Source organism: Gobio gobio, assembly GCF_949357685.1.
Source record: "Gobio gobio genome assembly, chromosome: 7".
Lineage (NCBI taxonomy): Eukaryota > Metazoa > Chordata > Actinopteri > Cypriniformes > Gobionidae > Gobio > Gobio gobio.
This window is the reverse complement of record NC_137103.1, coordinates 48,211,757-48,231,338: the sequence shown is the minus strand read 5'-3', so window position 1 is coordinate 48,231,338 and position 19,582 is coordinate 48,211,757. Positions and strand designations below refer to the sequence as shown.

The 19,582-nt window shown below is 38.4% G+C and overlaps 1 protein-coding gene across 3 annotated transcripts in view; it reads right to left on the bottom strand.

Annotated features, from left to right (window-relative positions):
• The window catches only part of adarb1b (adenosine deaminase RNA specific B1b), a 213,733-nt gene that overhangs the window by 66,759 nt on the left and 127,392 nt on the right, over nucleotides 1–19,582 (bottom strand). For all 3 annotated transcript variants that reach the window (XM_079822489.1, XM_079822491.1, XM_079822490.1), the window contains exon 3: nucleotides 19,193–19,241. The gene's annotated coding sequence lies outside the window, so the exon portion shown is untranslated. The remainder of the gene's footprint in view (nucleotides 1–19,192; nucleotides 19,242–19,582) is intronic.

Here is a 19,582-nt window from a genome sequence, read left to right as displayed (position 1 = left end):
GTACAGTACATTTTCAATGTTCAGTACTGTTTTTAAATTTTTGCACTATTTTGTGTTATATTTGTTTTCAGTCAATATCCATTTAACCCTTGTATGGTGTTCGGGTCTGTTGGACCCGTTTTCATTTTTTATCAAAAGAAAAATTATACGGTTAATTATTTTTTCAAACTGAGACTCATTGGCCTTGGCTCATTTTCTGTGAGGAATATATATCACAACACATTTTCAAATGACCACACACTGTACACCCCCCCTACACATTTATATTACACACAGGATGTTCGGGTCCAATGGACCCGGGGCTAATAAAAGTGTGGAAATTGCTGGTCCTGTGTACCTTTACTCTGTCCTCCTCCTGTCAGGGCCTGCTGTTAGTGTGTGTATGTTTGTGTATATGGTTTATGAGGACACAAATGTGTATAATGACATGGGTATTACAACGTAAACATGGTTTATGACGACATCTGTGTCCTCATACTAAAACATACTAAATGGTGTTTTTTGAAATTAAAAAAAAAAATGCCAAAAGTTTTCTGTGATTGGTAGGTTTAGGGGTAGGGTTAGTGTAGGGGGATAGATTATACAGTTTGTACATTAGAAAAACCATTATGCCTATGGAGAGTAACCATACACCACATATCCGATTGTGTGGTGTGTGTGTGTGTGTGTGTGTGTGTGTGTGTGTGTGTGTGTGTGTGTGTGTGTGTGTGTGCGCGCGCACGAGATTGTGTGTAAGTGTGAGAGAGTGCAAGAGTGAGTTTTGTTTCTACCCCTGCCGTTCCCACACAAGGTAGCACTCCTTAAATGTGATCTAACAAGGGTAAAGAGAAAATTATTAACCATATATGCTGTTTATATTGCTTGTAATTGGGATGAAGTAAACATCTGTTGAGTATTTTAACATAAAGTATTTGATTGTGTTGAATTAAAAACCCAAAAATGCAGCGGGTCCACCAGACCCACGAACACTGGCTGAATAACAAAAATATGAACACCACACAAGGGTTAAAAACCTATAGGTTGATTATAAATCGTTATCGGGCAGCGCGGTCCAACCTAGTTATCTGTAAAATCCACTATCGGTCGACCACTGGTTTCTAGGCAAGCTATGGGTGTTTTAATTGTCATATTGTTTACTGTAGTTTTTAATTTTGGACACAAACATGGTCTCAGATTTTGTAAGATTCTCCCAATTTATGACAGTTTTTCATGCAAAAACTTTAACACTACAAATGGAGGAAAAAACTAACGTGGTAAAAAAAGAATCAAGATTGTTCCCTCCTACGGTTCTTGGAGGTGTCCTGCTACCGCACAAACCAGTCTTTCCTCAAACGTGGCTCCAGAGTCTCTCCTCACCTGGTTCTGCACCCACGTAACGATGCTTAATGGACTACACGTGCGGCAGACGCTGGCCGGCCGAGCACCTAATGGAGAGGGGTCCCTGTAGATGGGGCAGGCTGTCGCTCCACCTGATTAGAACTGATGGGCCGGGCATGTTAGGAAGACGAGCGCGGCCACCTCAGAAAGGTCCACGAGTAGCCAACCCCCCCGAATGACCGTCGCCATAGCAACCATGCGCTGCTGAGAACATCTAGCTCTATTATTGAATTTCAGCACTTTAATGACCAATAACAGATTTGAATTAGTCTGCCAACACTCATTTTTACCTCGCTGCAAATTACAGGGTTTTTAGACCGCAGACACATTTAGGAGTTCCTGAACAAAAGCTCGCGACGAGACACTTTGATAAAGTGGCTTCTAATGTCTGGGGCTTGATAAATGAAGCTGCTGTCAAAACGGGAACCTGCAAAGACCTCACGCTAGAAGACCACCAGGAGAGACTACAGCCAGCACAAGACCCTATCAAATCCACAAACTCTATTAAAGCTCATGATGACATATGTTATGTGGGGCTTATTAGCAGCAATGAACAAATTAGATTTTCACATTTTCTGAAGAAAACTAGTGGGGCTTGTCTGTGCAAAACTCACAGCTATGATCCCAGGGTGGTCAAATTTACATTTACATTTACATTTATGCATTTGGCAGACGCTTTTATCCAAAGCGACTTACATTGCATTGAAGGTACACATTTTTACATTGTCAGTTCTTGCTTTCCCTGGGAATCGAACCCATGACCTTGGCGTTGCTAGCGCCATGCTCTACTTTTTGAGCTACAGGAAAGCCTATAGTTGCTTAGGAGTTCTGAATGTCCTGAAGTCCCCATGAAAATGTTTTTGTTAGTATGAATATTTTAGCCTTAAGGTCATCTATAAGCTAGTGACACAAAATTAGCATTTAGAAAATATAAGCCTTCAAAACTTACACTCACTTCCGCCAAAATGGATCAATGATTTTGATGACATCACCCTGCTCTCACATCATGCGTTTTTACTGATTGGACACCTATCTGATTTGTTAAAACGTTTACATTTACATTTGGCCATGCGTCTCCGCGAAACTTTAACTCCCGCGCTACATGCAAATTTACACATCAATGAAAGCAACATATATGAGCTAAATTTTAGATCAAAGACAGCAATAGAAGAAAGAGCAGCATCAGCACTCCTAAGATAATTTTTGTCTCACTATTAATGAAGATGATTGTGTGGTGAGTGTCAGCAACTTTCAGTTTCATTTGCGGCAGTTTACGCGTTGACTTGCTGAAGAGATACTCGGCTCATCTGCAGCTATATGTGTTAAAGTAGTGCTATCATATCTGGCTATAACGTCATATAGCCGGTAAAATGCTCTTAAAATGTTATTTTTTTACATTTTGGGAGGTGTAAAATGAATGTCATTTCAGTTCTACTTTCTGAGAATGAATTATTATATGCAGTAAAAGACAACAAGCACTGTAAAGGTTTTGCCAAAAACTCAACTGACTGGCTTCCTTCCTGTATTATTGTCTCTTCAGACCTTAGAACTGCACATGAGCTTCTTTTGACCTCCTAACTAAACTCCTTATTAAAGTACTCAATATTGAAAGTGCAAATAGAGACCACATTTTTCTTCAAGCATGATACAGAGCTAAGAGATGGTTACAACAAGATAGCTTTTATATTGGGAGATATTCGCATGCCTCAGGGAGCCGCTTTCAAACAGCGCTAATGTATTGAAATCGTGTTTGAATGAGCGCTCCCGTTTACTTTCACTTTCAATTTCGCGATCGTGCGTAGGCTACTCTGTGAATAGGGAGCAGTGAGGTGGGACATGGTGCTGAATGCGCATTTCAAAAAATAAGACAATTGTCTAACGCCTCTGTTGCGCAACAAATACTCCGCCACGGTCCAGTCAGTCTTCTCGTCACGTGATCAGTGCTGCGCACTATGGTCGACTCAAACAGCTCGTATTGGATGAGCTGATGGAATTGAAGTGACTGTTATCCACCTGAATTAAGTTGTTTTTATTTCTATAAAAAGCAGAACTACAGTGGAGGCCGTAATGTAAATGTAGCGTTGGCATATTCTATCCTAACTTCACCCTTAAACTCCTTCATGATCAGGGCCCGGTTGCATGAAACCCCTTAAGTTAAGAAAACCCTTAGTTACAAGGATAAGGGTACCCTTAGTGAAACATGGGTTGCAAGAAAAAACCCTAAGTGTCCACTTAAGGAAACTTGAGGCAGTTACTAAGTATTTCCCTTAAGTTCTGTTATGCGTTGCAACAAAGTCCTTAGTAACCATTTAGCCCTTAAAAAATTAAGGGATCAAAATAGGTCCCCTAAGCCATCTGCTGAACTCAAACGCGACGAATGATTTCATGTTATTTGAGAAAGAATGTACCGATGTGCATTTTTACCAATCAATTAAAATAAGCCTGTTGAAAGTATAATGTGACACAGTGTATATTGATTAAATAAACATTCAACACCAAAGTTTTCATATTTTTTTCATTACTTCCACTGTGCACTTGAATTCACCATTTCATGGCAGGCTTTCATCTTGTGCGCAAGAGTGACTTATTATAGTGGCAGGCGTGGGTGTTTTTCCCCTGTCTTAAAAAAAAAAAGAGGCTGTTTGTCCATGGTCCAGTTTGGTTTAGCTGTTTTTGTTTCCATTACTGTGAAGCCAGTTAGCACACATTGCGTCTAGGACACGAACGCGTCATTCAGTGAATAATCACCAAACTGAAGTTGTGAACAAAGTGGCGTTGATGCGTGAGATCAATACAATAACAACAAGTTGGACATATATTATGTAATTTAATGGAAAACGATGCGAGTGGTGCGGCAGAATTGTGAACATCCTCCGGTCAGGTGTCATAGCTGGACTCATCAAAAAAATATGCTCGAGGACGCTCTGTGTCGTCCATCAGACCGCCTTTAATATTCTCCATAACTCAAATATTGTAGTATAGCTGTAGAGTTTAGTAAATGTCAAACTTGTTTAAAAGTCAGTGGTCCGTTATGTTCAGTTTATTGCGTGAGATTTCGTAACTATAGCAACCGCTTCTCCATTGCCGTGTTTTGCCAGAAACTATCGCGAAAAGCTTAGGTAAGGGTGACGGTTAAGACGTTTGTTGCAACGGTCTTAAAGAAATCCCTTGCCTCAGGGATTTTTCCCCCTTAGGGATACAACCAATTAAGAGGTTTCATTCAACCGGGTCCAGGTCATGACAATACGCCCCGAGACGAGAAATCTCGTCACAGTTTAGTCTCGCGAGATCTCAAGGCACGAGATCTGGTCACACCCCTTGTATTTTACTACCAAAAATTATTTTGTCAGAATGCATCTTACTTTTCAATGGAAAAAGATGCTTTTTGCCCCTAGAACCGTGACCCTTGTGTGGGAGGGTAGGGATTGACGTGGCATCTTGAAGCATGACAAATTGCTTCAAAATCTTGGTTATGAGCACAGATGAGCCCCCGGAGCTTATATCCAGCTCTGTGTGTGTTTAATCCTCAGCTTTCCTAACCTACACTGGACAGACAGGAAGTTTGCTGGCCTCAGCACTATGTATCATTCTGCCGTTTTGTGCTTTTGCTCTCTCTCTCTCGGCTCATCTCCTTCCCTGCCTATTTTCCTCGCCTCAGCGGCCCCGCTGCTCACAACAGATGACTATCACTGTACTCCTAATTCAAGGCCAGGTCAGTTACTCCAATATCCACGGGGAGGAAGCAGCGCTGGGTGCATGTACATGCCTGAGTGGATTAGCCGGTGAATTTTACAGCCAGTGGCTGGGTTATTAACAGCTCTGAAGGTAACCGTGATGGAGAGCAGGAGCTGAGCATCCGAAACATCACAGGGAGATAAGACAGACAGACGGACGGAGAGACAGACAGGACTAATACACACGTGCTAATACTGTCAACACTGTCATTGATTATTGGGGAAACAGACAAAGACAGAACAAAACGAAAAGAATGAGAACAAAAAAAACTAATTAAATAGAAATTAAATGAATACTAAAAGAATAAAGAAAAGATCAAGAAGAAAGTGGAAGAACAAGGAAACGAAAAAGACAAAACAAGATGAACGAAAGAAATGAACAAAAAGAAATTAAATAAAAACAAAAATGAACAAAAGTTTAAGAAACGAATGAAAGAACAAAATACAATTTGATTAAAGAATTAATAGAACAACAAAGAAATACAGGGAAAAAAATGGAACAAAAAAGAGAGTGGAGAAACGAACAAGGATACAATAAAACAAATGTAAAGCAAAAAAAAGGGGGGGCGCAAGTGAAAGAAATACAAAGACTGAAAGAAAGAAACAAACAAAGACAAAAGACAGGGAACGAGAACTAATGGATTTAATGAAACAAAAGAATGAGAATATAATGAAAATTTTTTATAATAAAATGAAAAAGAATAAAACAAAAGAACAATAAACAAATGAAAGAACAAATAAATCACAAATGCAAAAAATTACTTGCAAATTTGATATATGACCATGAAAAAAGAACAAGAAAAGAATCTAAAAGAAAATTGATGCAAGAACGAATTAATGAACGAACATCGTAGAGAATGAAGGAGTGAATAAAAGAACAAGATAGCGACAAAGAAAACATTAACCAAAGAGAATGGATAAATGGACAACAGATAAAATGTAAATGGAGTTATTGAAAATGAAAACAAGAACAATGAAATAGAAACAAAAAGTAAAACAAATTAAAGAATGAAAAAAGGGAAAAACGAATAAAAGAAAAACTACGAGAGCGAGAAAGGTGTGTGTGAGAGTTGAGTGTTGGTGGACTGCATTGAGTGAGTCATTAAATGTGGGTGGGCAGCTTGTTTAAGAATTATTTCAGAAACATTAGCAGTTATTCAGACTGCAACCTGCAGTTAATGAGCCTGAGAAATGAAGGGATGGAGGGATGACAACAGCCACACACACACACACACACACACACACACACACACACACACACACACACACACAGAGAGCACTACGACGACTCTTCCTCACTGATCCAGGCTAATTATGTCATCTCAACCATGTGATGGTTTGAGTCTCAATTAGACGCGAGAGCTGCGGCGTTGGGATAGTCTCTGTTTTCCAATGGCATTAGCTAATCGATATGCAAAGAAAAGGTTAATGGTATCACTTAGAGGAACGAGAACTGCTCTTTTAATTGCTTTTAATTATGAATTAATTGCCTGATTGACTGGGTATTGCCAATTGGGTTACTATGCAAACGTATTACATTCCATTAGCTGTAGTTATTTCAGTGCTTATCTGCTCATTTTAGGCAAAGTACAAAGCCATAACACATGAAAAGACCCCAAATCTTCAGATTTCCACAACAAATTGTATCTTAAATGACAAATAACGATTTCAGATATTACGAAAAAGGAAGCCTTTGAAAATCTGGTTTAAAACAAATGTGCAAGTTCTCAGAAACAATTTATAGTTTATAGTAGAATTTATAACCTCGATTCGAAACATTTTTGAAAAACATTCACACGGTTTTCCGGAGAAATGTAAATTTAGTGAAAAAAAGCGACATAACCAACTAAAATATTCTCCAAAATAACACTCCGTGCAAGTATGTGAACAACAGATGATTCTAGCTTCATGTGTTGTTGCATTCTCAGCATTGCCAAAAGAACATTACACAGCAGCTACAATGGTCAGAATTTTCAGGTTGTAGTTGAGCAACAGTTTAAAGACAATCATACTGAGTAAGTTCAAACATGTTTCCGATAATTAATCCAATATCCAGTATAATGGACATCTGAAGATTCTTAAGAGAGACGTATGTAAAGCGGCTGCGTGTGTTCATATAGCATAATAAAGTGAGGAGAGCAATGGTGATCTTCCCCAGATACACCATTATCAGACTGCACACGTTCCATTCACTCCATCAGAGAAGCTTCATTTCCTCCAGTCTGCTGGCTGGGCAGAAAACTCTCCTCCACATGTCATCAGTGGCCCGCTGGAGAGGGTTATATGACATGGGAGACACAGCATCTCAACTACATCCCAGATGCTTACATTTACACAGTCCTTTGTACAATCTGCAAGATGTTTAGCTTTTTTATTTTTTTAAATAATGTTTTTATTGTTATTTTTGTACACTATTATAGTATATAACAGTCAGGATAATTGGGGAAATGTTTTTCCCAATCATCTTAACAGCAAATGAGTGTCTCAATTTACCAGAGTTCACGTAAAAATACTAAAAAAGCACTGATATATAATGAATATATATATATATATATATATATATATATATATATATATGAATGTGTGTGTGGTGTGTGTGTGTGTGTGTGTGTGTGTGTGTGTGTGTGTGTGTGTGTGTGTGTGTGTGTGTGTGTGTGTGTGTGTGTGTGTGTGTGTGTGTGTGTGTGTGTGTGTGTGTGTGTGTGTGTGTGTGAGTGAGTGAGTGAGTGAGTGAGTGAGAGAGTGAGAGAGTGAGAGAGTGAGAGAGTGAGAGAGAGAGTGAGAGAGAGAGAGAGAGTGAGAGTGAGAGTGAGAGTGAGAGAGAGAGAGAGAGAGAGAGAGAGAGAGAGAGAGATTAGTATTTTTATGTGAATATAAATACATATATTTACACACACATACAGCACTGGAAAAAAATAAAGAGACCACTTAACATTGAGAATTTATTCTTTTTTAAATTAATACAATACATTAAAGGGTTAGTTCACCCAAAAATGAAAATTCTGTCATTAATTACTCACCCTCATGTCGTTGGACACCCGTAAGACCTCCGTTCATATTCGGAACACAAATGAAGATATTTTAGTTGAAAGCTGATGGCTGAGTAAGGCTTCACACAGGCCTCCATTGGCATTCAGTACATTGACACTTCCAAGATCCATGAAAGGCACTTAAAACGTCGTTACAAAGTCTATCTCACCACAGTGGCTCTACAATAATCATACAATGCGACGACAATAGTTTTTGTGCGCAAAAAAAAAATCAAAATAACACCTTTATCCAACTTGTTCTTGTCTTCCGTGTGCGCCTCCACGACGCATGCGCGAGAATATGACGTAGCGCCGGTGTTCGGGAATCGATGAAATACACACTTAAGCTCCATTTTGAGCACTACGCCGAGACCTAAAGCACGATCAATGTAGAATCCAACAGCTTAGACACGCGCGTCTTCCTCTGCTCGTAAACAAATCGCTTCTGGGTCATATGTCCGAACGCCGGATCTGCGTCATATTCTCGCGCATGCGTCGTGGAGGCATACACGGAAGTCGAGAACAAGTTGGATAAAGGTGTTATTTTGATTTTTTTTTGCGCACAAAAACTATTGTCGTCGCATTGTATGATTATTGTAGAGCCACTGTGGTGAGATAGACTTTGTAACGACGTTTTAAGTGCCTTTCATGGATCTTGGAAGTGTCAATGTACTGAATGCCAATGGAGGCCTGTGTGAAGCCTTTCTCAGCCATCAGCTTTCAACTAAAATATCTTCATTTGTGTTCCGAATATGAACGGAGGTCTTACGGGTGTCCAACGACATGAGGGTGAGTAATTAATGACAGAATTTTCATTTTTGGGTGAACTAACCCTTTAATAAACACATTAATACATACATAAAAAAATATAGTATATTATAATTATATTATTTTAATTGGTGTTTTTGTATTTTTATAAATTATTATTTTAGTTTTTATTTTTATATCTTCAATTTTTATTTTACATTTTTTTTATTTGTCATTCGTTTTTCAGCTTTATTTCAATAAACAAAAATGATAACATTGAGATTTTGCAAGATGGTGTAAACGTATGAGCAGAACTGTGTATAGATTCTCAGCTTGGACTACTATTTACACCTAATTTTATCACCCACAATGTCATTTTTGTGATTTTCAACACCACACCACATCCTCACAGCACGTTTATTACTACCACCAATGCTGCAGGAACCATGAGTGACACAAAGCCCCTAAAGTTCCAAAGACAACTTGGAGCCAGCTCAACGTCAGGCTTCAACCGCACTGAAAGACGGGCGCCGACACAATGCGGCCCAATCAGGCCCATGAGTGAGGGAATTACATTAGCAGAAGACTTCTTAAAGAGAATCACGCCTCCGTTTTTCTGCCTCCTTTCGGCATCCTGCCCCAGATAAGAGGAGGAGACAAACTCACGGGTTTGACAAAGCCGCCTTAAGTTGCCAGGCCGCATTAGGGGGTGTGAGGCATGCAGAAAACGCCACTTCAGCAGCGGAGGATTTGCTTGGATGACAGGTCTCAGTTCTCAACCTGCGCTGCTCAGAATGTAAAGGCAAACGGCGAATGCTCAGATAATACCTCTAAAAGCATACCTCTCAGCGGTACACCTCCTGCCTGGGCTTATCCGCACACCCAATACCTCACCCCGCTCCTGGACAGGTGGAGAAACACATGAGCTGTGCTCCAATAACTAGTGAGCTGCCTACTAGGACAGCATTTTAGGGTGCACTCCTGACACCAAGAATTATGCATAAGCTATTTTCCCCCCGGTTTCACAGTCAAGGCTAAAAGCCTAGCTCCAGACTAAAATGCATGTTTGAGCCGTTTTACCTGAAAGCTGAAAAGACAAGAAAAATTTTGTGTATATGAATACACATTTAAAAATATGTACTGGTATTTAGATGAACAATGACAAACATTTCAAATTCACTTTACTAAATAAATAACGTGTGTGTGATGTGTACTTTCATTCTTATTTAAAGTATTGTTATGGGCATATCAACAATAGATAGTATTAGTATAAAGCTAATACTAAACTTGTGTTGATGCCTAAATAGAGCATTTCAAAACACTTGTGAGGTTCCATACTATGTTAGGATTCTGCCTTCGAAGTCACCAGTAGCGGCTCCTGACCATAAGTATAGATCGGGCATATTCTGGGTCTTGGCTCTATAGTTTGTGTTAAACATTTTGTAAGCTTTATAGTCTAATCGCTGAATATACACACACACTTTTAGCAGAGGTCTAGTGTCCTTGTGTTATTCAGGCTGAGGGTGGTGCTCTAGTGTTGATCGACACGCTTGTCTTTAAAATCGTTATTTTAAAAGAGCCTGTCTCAAGATGCAGCGTTCTTTCCCTTTCATTTGCGCCCGGTCTTTCTTGTGCTTTCTCTGGAGTAAATGTGTCCGGTATCTGTGTGTGTGTGTGTGTGTGTGTGTGTGTGCGCGTGCGTGCGTGCGTGCGTGCGTGCGTGCGTGCGTGCGTGCGTGCGCGCGCGTGCGCGCGCGTGCGCGCGTGTGTTTTGTGCTTCCTCGCTAGTTCTAGCTTGAGTGACCGCATTATATACTCTTAAATGATCGATCCGTGTCACTTCAGAGTAATCGTCCATATTCATGGTACTATTAGTAATCTATTATATTTAGCTAGCTACTGTCATGTAGTAATGGTTAATATTTGAAACAACCCAATAAATTCATTACACATCTTACATGTGGGTATTTAAGAAGTTATTTGATAGTTTCGGGAATATGAATACTTCTTAAATGTTATCTCAAGTACAATCTTAGGAAAAAGAAGAGAACATTCTTAAGAAAATACAAAATATTCTTATCTTTTTTCTTAATAATAATAATAAGAAGAAGAAGAAGAAGAAGAAGAAGAAGAAGAAGAAGAAGAAGAAATGGGCAGTTAAGAAGAATTTCATTCTTAAGAATGTTTCGTGAATCCGGCCCCAGGCTTTTGTTGGTCAATGGCGTAGTTGTTTTCAGTTGCCTCAAATAGCAGCATGCCAACAATGCTTCTGAACACACCACGCTTTCAGAAGAGCACACCCATGGGTGATTTTTATTTTTGATTCAGTTTATGGAGCGGTCTATGTTTTGGATGAAAACATGCCCTTACAGACAAACTGCGGCTGGAAGTCACTATTGTTTGGAGCCATGTCTTCAAGGGGTAAGTAAACTTACGAGTAAAACTGTATAGATTTGCTGCTTGGACTTCTCTTTAGTGTAGCACATGGAAATCAGTGTCTCAGACAACATGCAAATACTAAATCGAGTTCTCTTTTGCACCTTCCGTCTTCTTGCGCTTGAACGGACAAATTCTCACAAAAATCATGTCAACATGGCTCGAATATCCTAGCAAACATAGTTGGTTATGTCTTAAGGCCTGTTCACACCGGGACGATTTTCGTGCGCGTTTATCGCCAACGTTTAACGCCTCGTGACTAAACAAAGTGCGCCAATGTGAGTGTGCACACCGTCGCGCAAAACGGCAGGCGTAAAAGCGTCATTTTTTTAAAAAACGCCTCGGGTTTGTTTTTTTCTTTTGACACGTTAAAAGCTGTCCAATCAATGAGATCAGCGCTTTTGTTCACGTGCCTGGAGTAACACGACTTGGTGGCGCTCAAGCACAAAACGGTCTTGCCGAGCACACATTGTTACAACGAAGAAGTAGTGAGAAGAAAATGAGCTGCTAATGCTGCTTGTCAGTTAACAAAAAGTGTGTGAATGGTTTTGGCCAAAGACATAAAATGTCTATGGTTTTGGCAAGCACGTAAATACTGTCTCTCCTCTTCTTGTGTGTGACAAGCGAGTGTCAGAAGTGTAAAGTGCTGCAGCACCACTTTGTGTACTGGGAGCGCTATCTACTGAATTTGCACGTTCATCTACTGGATTTGCAAAATCGCTTGGGTGTGAACACTCAAGACGCGCCGAAAAATGTCACGAAAAACGCTGGCGATAAGCACGTGCGATATTCGTCCCGGTGTGTACAGGCCTTTAAGTGAACATAAACAGTCAAGACAATGAATGTGTTCAGTATCAGTAAATTGGATCCGTGTATTATGTCTTAAAGTGACAGCAGCTGCAGAGCAGTCATGCTGCTGTCTGTGTCGTTGTTAATCAAACAATAAATGACAAAGAAATCACTCACTGCTCTTGACTTTTGTAACTTTAATAAGGATTAACCTATATTTATACATTGAAGAATATGCAGTTTTATTTTATATTTGATTATTCCATTTAACCATGACCCTAAAACCGTGATACAAACCAAAGTAATTTTACACTTTACACCCCTAACAGACACACAGAGACACAGAGACACAGAGACACAGAGACACAGAGACACAGAGACACAGAGACACAGAGACACAGAGACACAGAGACACAGAGACACAGAGACACACACACACACACACACACACACACACACACACACACACACACACACACACACACACACACACACACACACACACACACACACACACACACACACACACACACACACACACACACACACACACACACACACACACACACACACACACACACACACACACACACACACACACACACACACACACACACACACACACACACACACACACACACACACTTATAGTAAACTTAAACCAGGTACTGTAACATTCCAAAGTAGGACAGAATTATTACACACGTTAACTAAAAAAAGATGAAAACTTCCAAAAAGTCCTCAAGGCAGATTTGGGTCAAAGGAGCTGAAATGTAGATTTAAAACTAACATTCACAAACTTCAGTTCAATTACCTTCTGCAAAAAGCAGCTAATTAACTTTGACATTTCTATACACACTTTAGTTCTTGTCAAATCTGATGACTGTGCAAAAGAAAAAGAAAAAAGACCCATTTAAATAAGATTTCACACCTACTAAAACGGAATTGAGTTAACTTTTTAAAAGGACCCATAAAATTACACTTAAAAAAAAAGAGTAAGTAAAAAGTTAAAGTTACTGAAAGCTCTCCTCTCCAAAATACCACCCTCATATGACAACTGACAGGGAGAGAGTGCCTTGGCTTTTGCTGTTGACAGATGTCAAAGAGACAAGTGTGACATCTCAGGATCCTATTATCAGTCAGAGAGCAGGGACAATCACAGCAGAATATTCCATAAAAATATCTTCAGTGTATCTTCATGCATATATTCGTTTATTAATTCAATAGAAATCAAAGTTCAGCATGCTTGCAAGCAATCTTTTTTTTTCCTGTTTGTGGCTCATCACCATGGTGATCCATCAGACACACAACAAGCTGCTCATTCCTCGGCAGACTACAAAAATGTAAGCGAGAACAGCATCTCACTTCATCCCTCCACCTAAACTAACCACAGAAATGTAAATCATTCATAAAACTGCAAAAATAACTGATAACTCCAGCAACAAGAAACTGAATCATGCATAAATCCAAACCACTAAAGAAATGCTCCCTTTATACATTTTTTATGCCAATGCAATACAACGTGAGCCTAGCCTATATATTAAATATATATACACAAGTCATAATCTTCAGGGTATCTGCATGTTTAAGGGAATGAAATTGAAGACATTTTAGGACTTTCAAGAAATTAAAAAAGACTTAAAGATCCTCATCAAGTCATTGAATGGATGGAAATATTATATATATTATATATATATATATATATATATATATATATATATATATATATATATATATATATATATATATATATATATATATATATATATATATATATATATATATATATATATATATATATATATATATATATATATATATATATATATATTACACACACCTTTTAATGATATACAAATGTTCTGAGTTGCATGGCATCAAAAATTAGATTTATCTCAGATTAACTGTTATTTTGACCACATCAATATTCATAACTAAAATACTCAAAGCTATAAAGATGTTATTGTGAGAACTAAAATCAAGCATGATTTCCACTTTAGTGTTACACTAAATTAGTTCATGGAAAATTAATATCAAAGCAGATTTAAAAAACAAACTGCTGAACCTACTTTAGAAGCTTGCAAAAACAACATTTGACTTGATTATAAATGTAAGATAATTGGAAAGAACCGGCTAAATTCTAGTGGTTGAAATCTATTTCTTCCTTTCATCAGTTTTTGCAAAGGCACACAGCTTTATTATCCAGAAGACCCTAAAACTGTGATACTAGCTTGAGATTTGACCAGGCAGAACGATAAAAAGTGATCCTGCAGTGTGACAAATGAAAGCTACAAATATTGCATGTATTCATTCAATATGAAGTCACACATAAAAATGATAGAATTACAGTTTAAAATTGTTCACAGTACACTAAAGTAAATTTGGTGTAGAATTTCTCACATAATTACAAGGAAACAGCAAGTAACACATTGAACTAAATGTGAAATTTGGACTGAAAATAGTATTTTCTTGTAAAACATACTCCAATAAACCATTTTTTTTTACAATGAAACACCGCAGTACACGTCAACTTCCCTAAAGTATTTCATCTCAACAACTCTGCGTCTGTCTAGAAATGCAAATCACACGCACTGAAGAAAGCACTGCGTACGATCAAGTTTTAGAAGTCGAAAACCCGTTCCCAGATCTCCGCCAGGCCTGTTAAATAAAGCATTCTGACCTTTCCGCTCCGACCGCTTCTTGCGTCGCCGCTTGAATCGGGTCCTAACGAGGCAGTAGTAGGCCCCCATGCAGTGCGCGGCGTCCACAACCAGGGCCATGGCCGGATGACCTGACGCTCGAGTCGAAGACAGGAAGCTACCTGACTGCACTGTCCTGTTCTGTGTATCTGAGCCACTCACAGTGAAGGTGTGCGCCGCAAGCCCCCTTCCCTCGCTCCACACTTTCAGCTCTACCACACACAAGCGTGGTCTCCTCCCCCTCCTCTCCTTTTGGTACTTTGTGAGAGGAGAGAGAGAGAAGCAGGAGGCTCGGAGGAGAGGACACTAGTAGAGCTTTACAAGGTTAGACAGAGTAAACAGAGACCGCTGGAGATTTCGCGCCGGATTTGTTTTCTCACTTCCCTTCTCTTTCACATATCCTGCTATTTTACCTGAGGCAAGAGCAGTCTGCTCTCGCCAGTCCAGGTAATGACATCTCCAAACCCTCAGCCAATCAAAAGCAAGGGTTTACTCTCCTGACATCCTTTCTCCAAGACTTCTTCTTGGTAATATATGATGAAACTGCTTTTATTTCTTATTTAAATGCCTGTTCTGCTGCAGTATGCGTTGCCATGGAATGAAATAAAAGCAAATGAAAAAAAAAATGTTACTTAAAAAGGTACAATATGTAATAACTTTCTCAAAATCAACATTTAAATGGGTCAATACATTAATCTTTCATCCAAGACCTGTTTTTGTCTTTCCCTGATTCATCATGGAAAGGGTTTATATGTTAGACCTGGCAGGATTGTTTTCATGGGAAATTGCGTGTCTCATCCATTCCGCAAATAGAGAAAAGTTGCTCCGGCTACTTTGACGAGTGTATGTTGTGGGAGTGGCATAGGTTAGAGGAGAGTCTGCTGGCATAAAAAGAGAACGCGACAGAGCTCGTAATAAAACCAGAATCAACATTGGCGTGGCTTTTCAGAGATGGAGAGAACTGAGGGATTTAAAATGTTGTAAAAGGCGAGGCTGAGGTGTTTTTATTACTCAACAGGTGAGTAGGGGTGTAAGAAAACATCAAAAACGCTGTATCAATATTTACATCCAAGATTTGTGTCAGTGGCTTTGTGTTCGTGGCCACTAGATGGCAGTGTTATCTCAGAATGTGAACTGTGATGGGGAGAAGTGCAAGGGTGCATCGCTAGCGTTAGCGTTAGCATTAGCAAACTCATCTCAAGACGATAGAGTTATACCAGCTCCTGTCTTGTGTCTGTGGTCAAAACACTAAGACCACAGACAAGAGTACATTCGAAGCACATAGAGAAGCTACGGTGGCCGACACAGGACAAAGATATTGTCGTCTGAGACAGCAGAGAGCAGCGGAGTAGCAGGGAGTAGAGCAGTTTGTCCATTTAGGGCTACTGTAGAAACATGGCAGCGCAAAATGGTCACTGTTAGGGGACCCGCGGTGTATGTAGATAGAAATGACTCATTTTAAGGTAATAAAAAACATAACGGTTCATTATGTAGGGTCTTCATACACCACTGAAAACATAGTTATGTATATTATATTGCATTTCTGTCAATAGATCCTCATAAATACTACACACTGAACCTTTAAAGCAAAAGTTACATAGTGCAACTACACTTAACCGGCCAAAAATTGCATTGTGCAACTTTAATAAAATAAACTTTAGTTTAAAAAACTAAACAGACATATTTATACAGTATATAAATATGGCTGTATCAGCCTAGATTTCTCTTAAGGGGTCACGAACTGAGAATTCAAATTTTCCTTGATCTCCTGCCAGTTAAAATCAGCACCATGGACTGCAAGATAAAAAAGTAAGATGGTGGTAAAATTTCTAAAAATTTAGTAATTATAGTCCAATGGGTTGTTCACACAGGATATATTCTCATTTTTTATAGATTATTTTAAGTAGCTAAGAGGGTAAAAGAAAACATCAGAGACTTCTTATATTCTCGCTGACTTTCAGATGTGTTTAAGCTGTTTTTTTCCCCTCCCATATGTCTAATACTTCATTCAAATCACACATCCATGCAACTTCTGAAAAAGCTCAGAGGCAATATTTGATGTTGGGCAACAGGGAATCTTTGAAAAGGGGGTGGGGGGTAATATTTACAAAGCAATTACCCAAATAGAAGTTCAGTTTTAAACCATCCACGATCACAAGAATATGAAATGCAACAGCTGTTTAGTGCAATTAAAGAAATCTTTAATCATTAAGCAGTCTAGCTCCATTTCCGCTCCTGTTTAGCTTCAGCATGAATATCTGGAAGTAACTCTAACGCCATCGTGAGGACAAAGCAAAACACTGCACCTCATCCAGTAATATTACTACACAGAAAACCCCCAATGAACCACACACATTCAGGTACAACTATTTGAAATAAAATACTAATAAAATTTTAGTACACCAACACATCCATTGATATTTCAGACTACATCTATAAACAGCCCAGACCCGAGATCCTCAACTATCCTCAAGAGCCTTACAATTCGGCCTTGAAAACTACAGCTTAACATCTTTACTGATGTCCTTCAGCATCATTCAGACCGAAAAAAAGTGTATACCGCCGTTCAAAAATGTATGATCTGTAAGATTTTAAAAATATTTTAGAAGAAGTCTCTTATGCTCACCAAGGCTGCATTTATTTATGCATTTAAAAACACAGTATTTTTGTGAAATATTATTAAAATGCAAGTTTAATAGAAAGTAAAAAAAAAAAAAAACATTATTCGTCTGAAATAGAAAGCTTTTGCAACACTGTACTACCATTCAGAATTTATTTATTTATTTTGGGGGGGGGGGGGGGGGGCGTAATACTTTTATTCAGTAAGGATGCATTAAATTAAACAAAAGTAACAGTACAGACATTCATAATGTTACAAAAGATTCTATTTAAAATAAATGCTGTTCTTTTGACTTTACTATTCATCAAAGAATCCTGATTTTTTTAACACTGTTTTCAAAATTGATAATCATAAATGTTTCTTGAACAGCAAATCATCATATCATATATGATTTCTGAAGGATCACGTGACACTGAAGACTGGAGTAATGATGCTGATAATTCAGCTTGATCACAGAAATAAATTACATTTTAAAATATATTCAAATAGAAAACAGTTATTTTATATTTAACAATATTTCACAATATTACAGTTTTTTTTGTATTTATTATGAAATAAATACAGCCATGGTGAGCATAAGAGACAAAATTGTGTATACTCCGATCAAAAAGTGTATATTCAGACATTTTGATGCAAAATTTTGGTAATGGTTGCAAAACCTCATATGTAGTAAAAACTAAATAAAATGGTTCATTCAATGACCAGCACCATTTTCCCCCCATAGAAAGCATCAACAAATATTTTTAGGTGCATAAAAAGCAAGATGGCAGCTGCTCTGTAGGCTGGTATAATTTATCCATTAAAAAAGCAGGTTGCCACAACTGAACACAGAAGCAGAACATCTGAATGAAGATGTCACAAGGGCCAAAGGAGCTCTCCAGCGCCATCTAACGGACTAATGTGGAAGTACAGCATTACCTCAAAGACATTCAAGAATGCAATGACTGTGTGTGAACACAAACAAACAAACAAACCTACTCACTGAAATTATTGACAACACACTACAGTAAACACATCAGTAAAGTACATTAGTAAACATCCATTTCAATACTGAACAACTATGCTATTAAATAATAGAACAACTTTACCCACACATACGCTACCTTTCAAAAGTTTGAGGTCAGTAAGTTTAAAAAAAGGATGCATTGAATTGGCAAGAAGTGGCAGTAAATACATTTATAATGCTACAAAAGATTTCCATTTCAAATATATGCTGTTCTTTTGAAATGATCAAAAAATGTCACAAAAATATTAAGCATCCTGACGGTTTTCAACATAGATAAGAAATGTTTCTTGAGCACCAACTTAACATTACATTTCTGAAGGATCATGTGACACTGAAGACTGGAGTAAAGATGCTGAAAATAGCTTTGCCATCACAGAAATCAATTATATTTAAAAATATATTACAATAGAAAAAGAGTTATTTTACATTGTAATAATATTTCATAATATTACTGTTTATTTACTGTATTTCTGATCTTATGCTGACTTGGTCGGCATAAGTGATTTCTTTCAAAAACAAATTATAATAGATAGATTACAGAATGACAGCATGTAACATCAAAATCAGTAATTGCTAAACATGCTGAATCTGTGCATCAGTGCATGAACTGTCACAACTCACACTGCCCGGACGCCACTGAAAAGCAGCACATTGTTGCTTTGGTCAAGAACCAAAATGATAATATCATATCACATTCTTTTACAGGTATACCACACAATCCCACATGAGACTAGAGGAAATCAGAAGATACACACCTGTGTTTTCACTTGCTGTCAGAGCAGCACTCCTGCTTGATCACCTAGCCTGCATAGACACAAGAAAGAAAGAGAAAAAGATTTTAGGACCAGATTTCAGTATAACATGATGCATTTTCAAATAAACCACAACCATAAGTTTCTACCTTTGTGTAAAGCGACATTCCACATCACTTCACTGACACATTATCTACTCTCATACTGCCAGTAGCTTTAGATGCTATCTCCAGCTACTGCTGATTTAGTTTCAATCCCCTGTCACGTCATCAACTTTCCAAGTTACGGAGAGTCTGAAAACTTTCACCTGCAGGTGAACGCCGCAAAAACGGCTGTGCTAAACGCATCAGGTGACGTGTCGCGAGCACGAGAACAATATGACCTCAGCTGTAA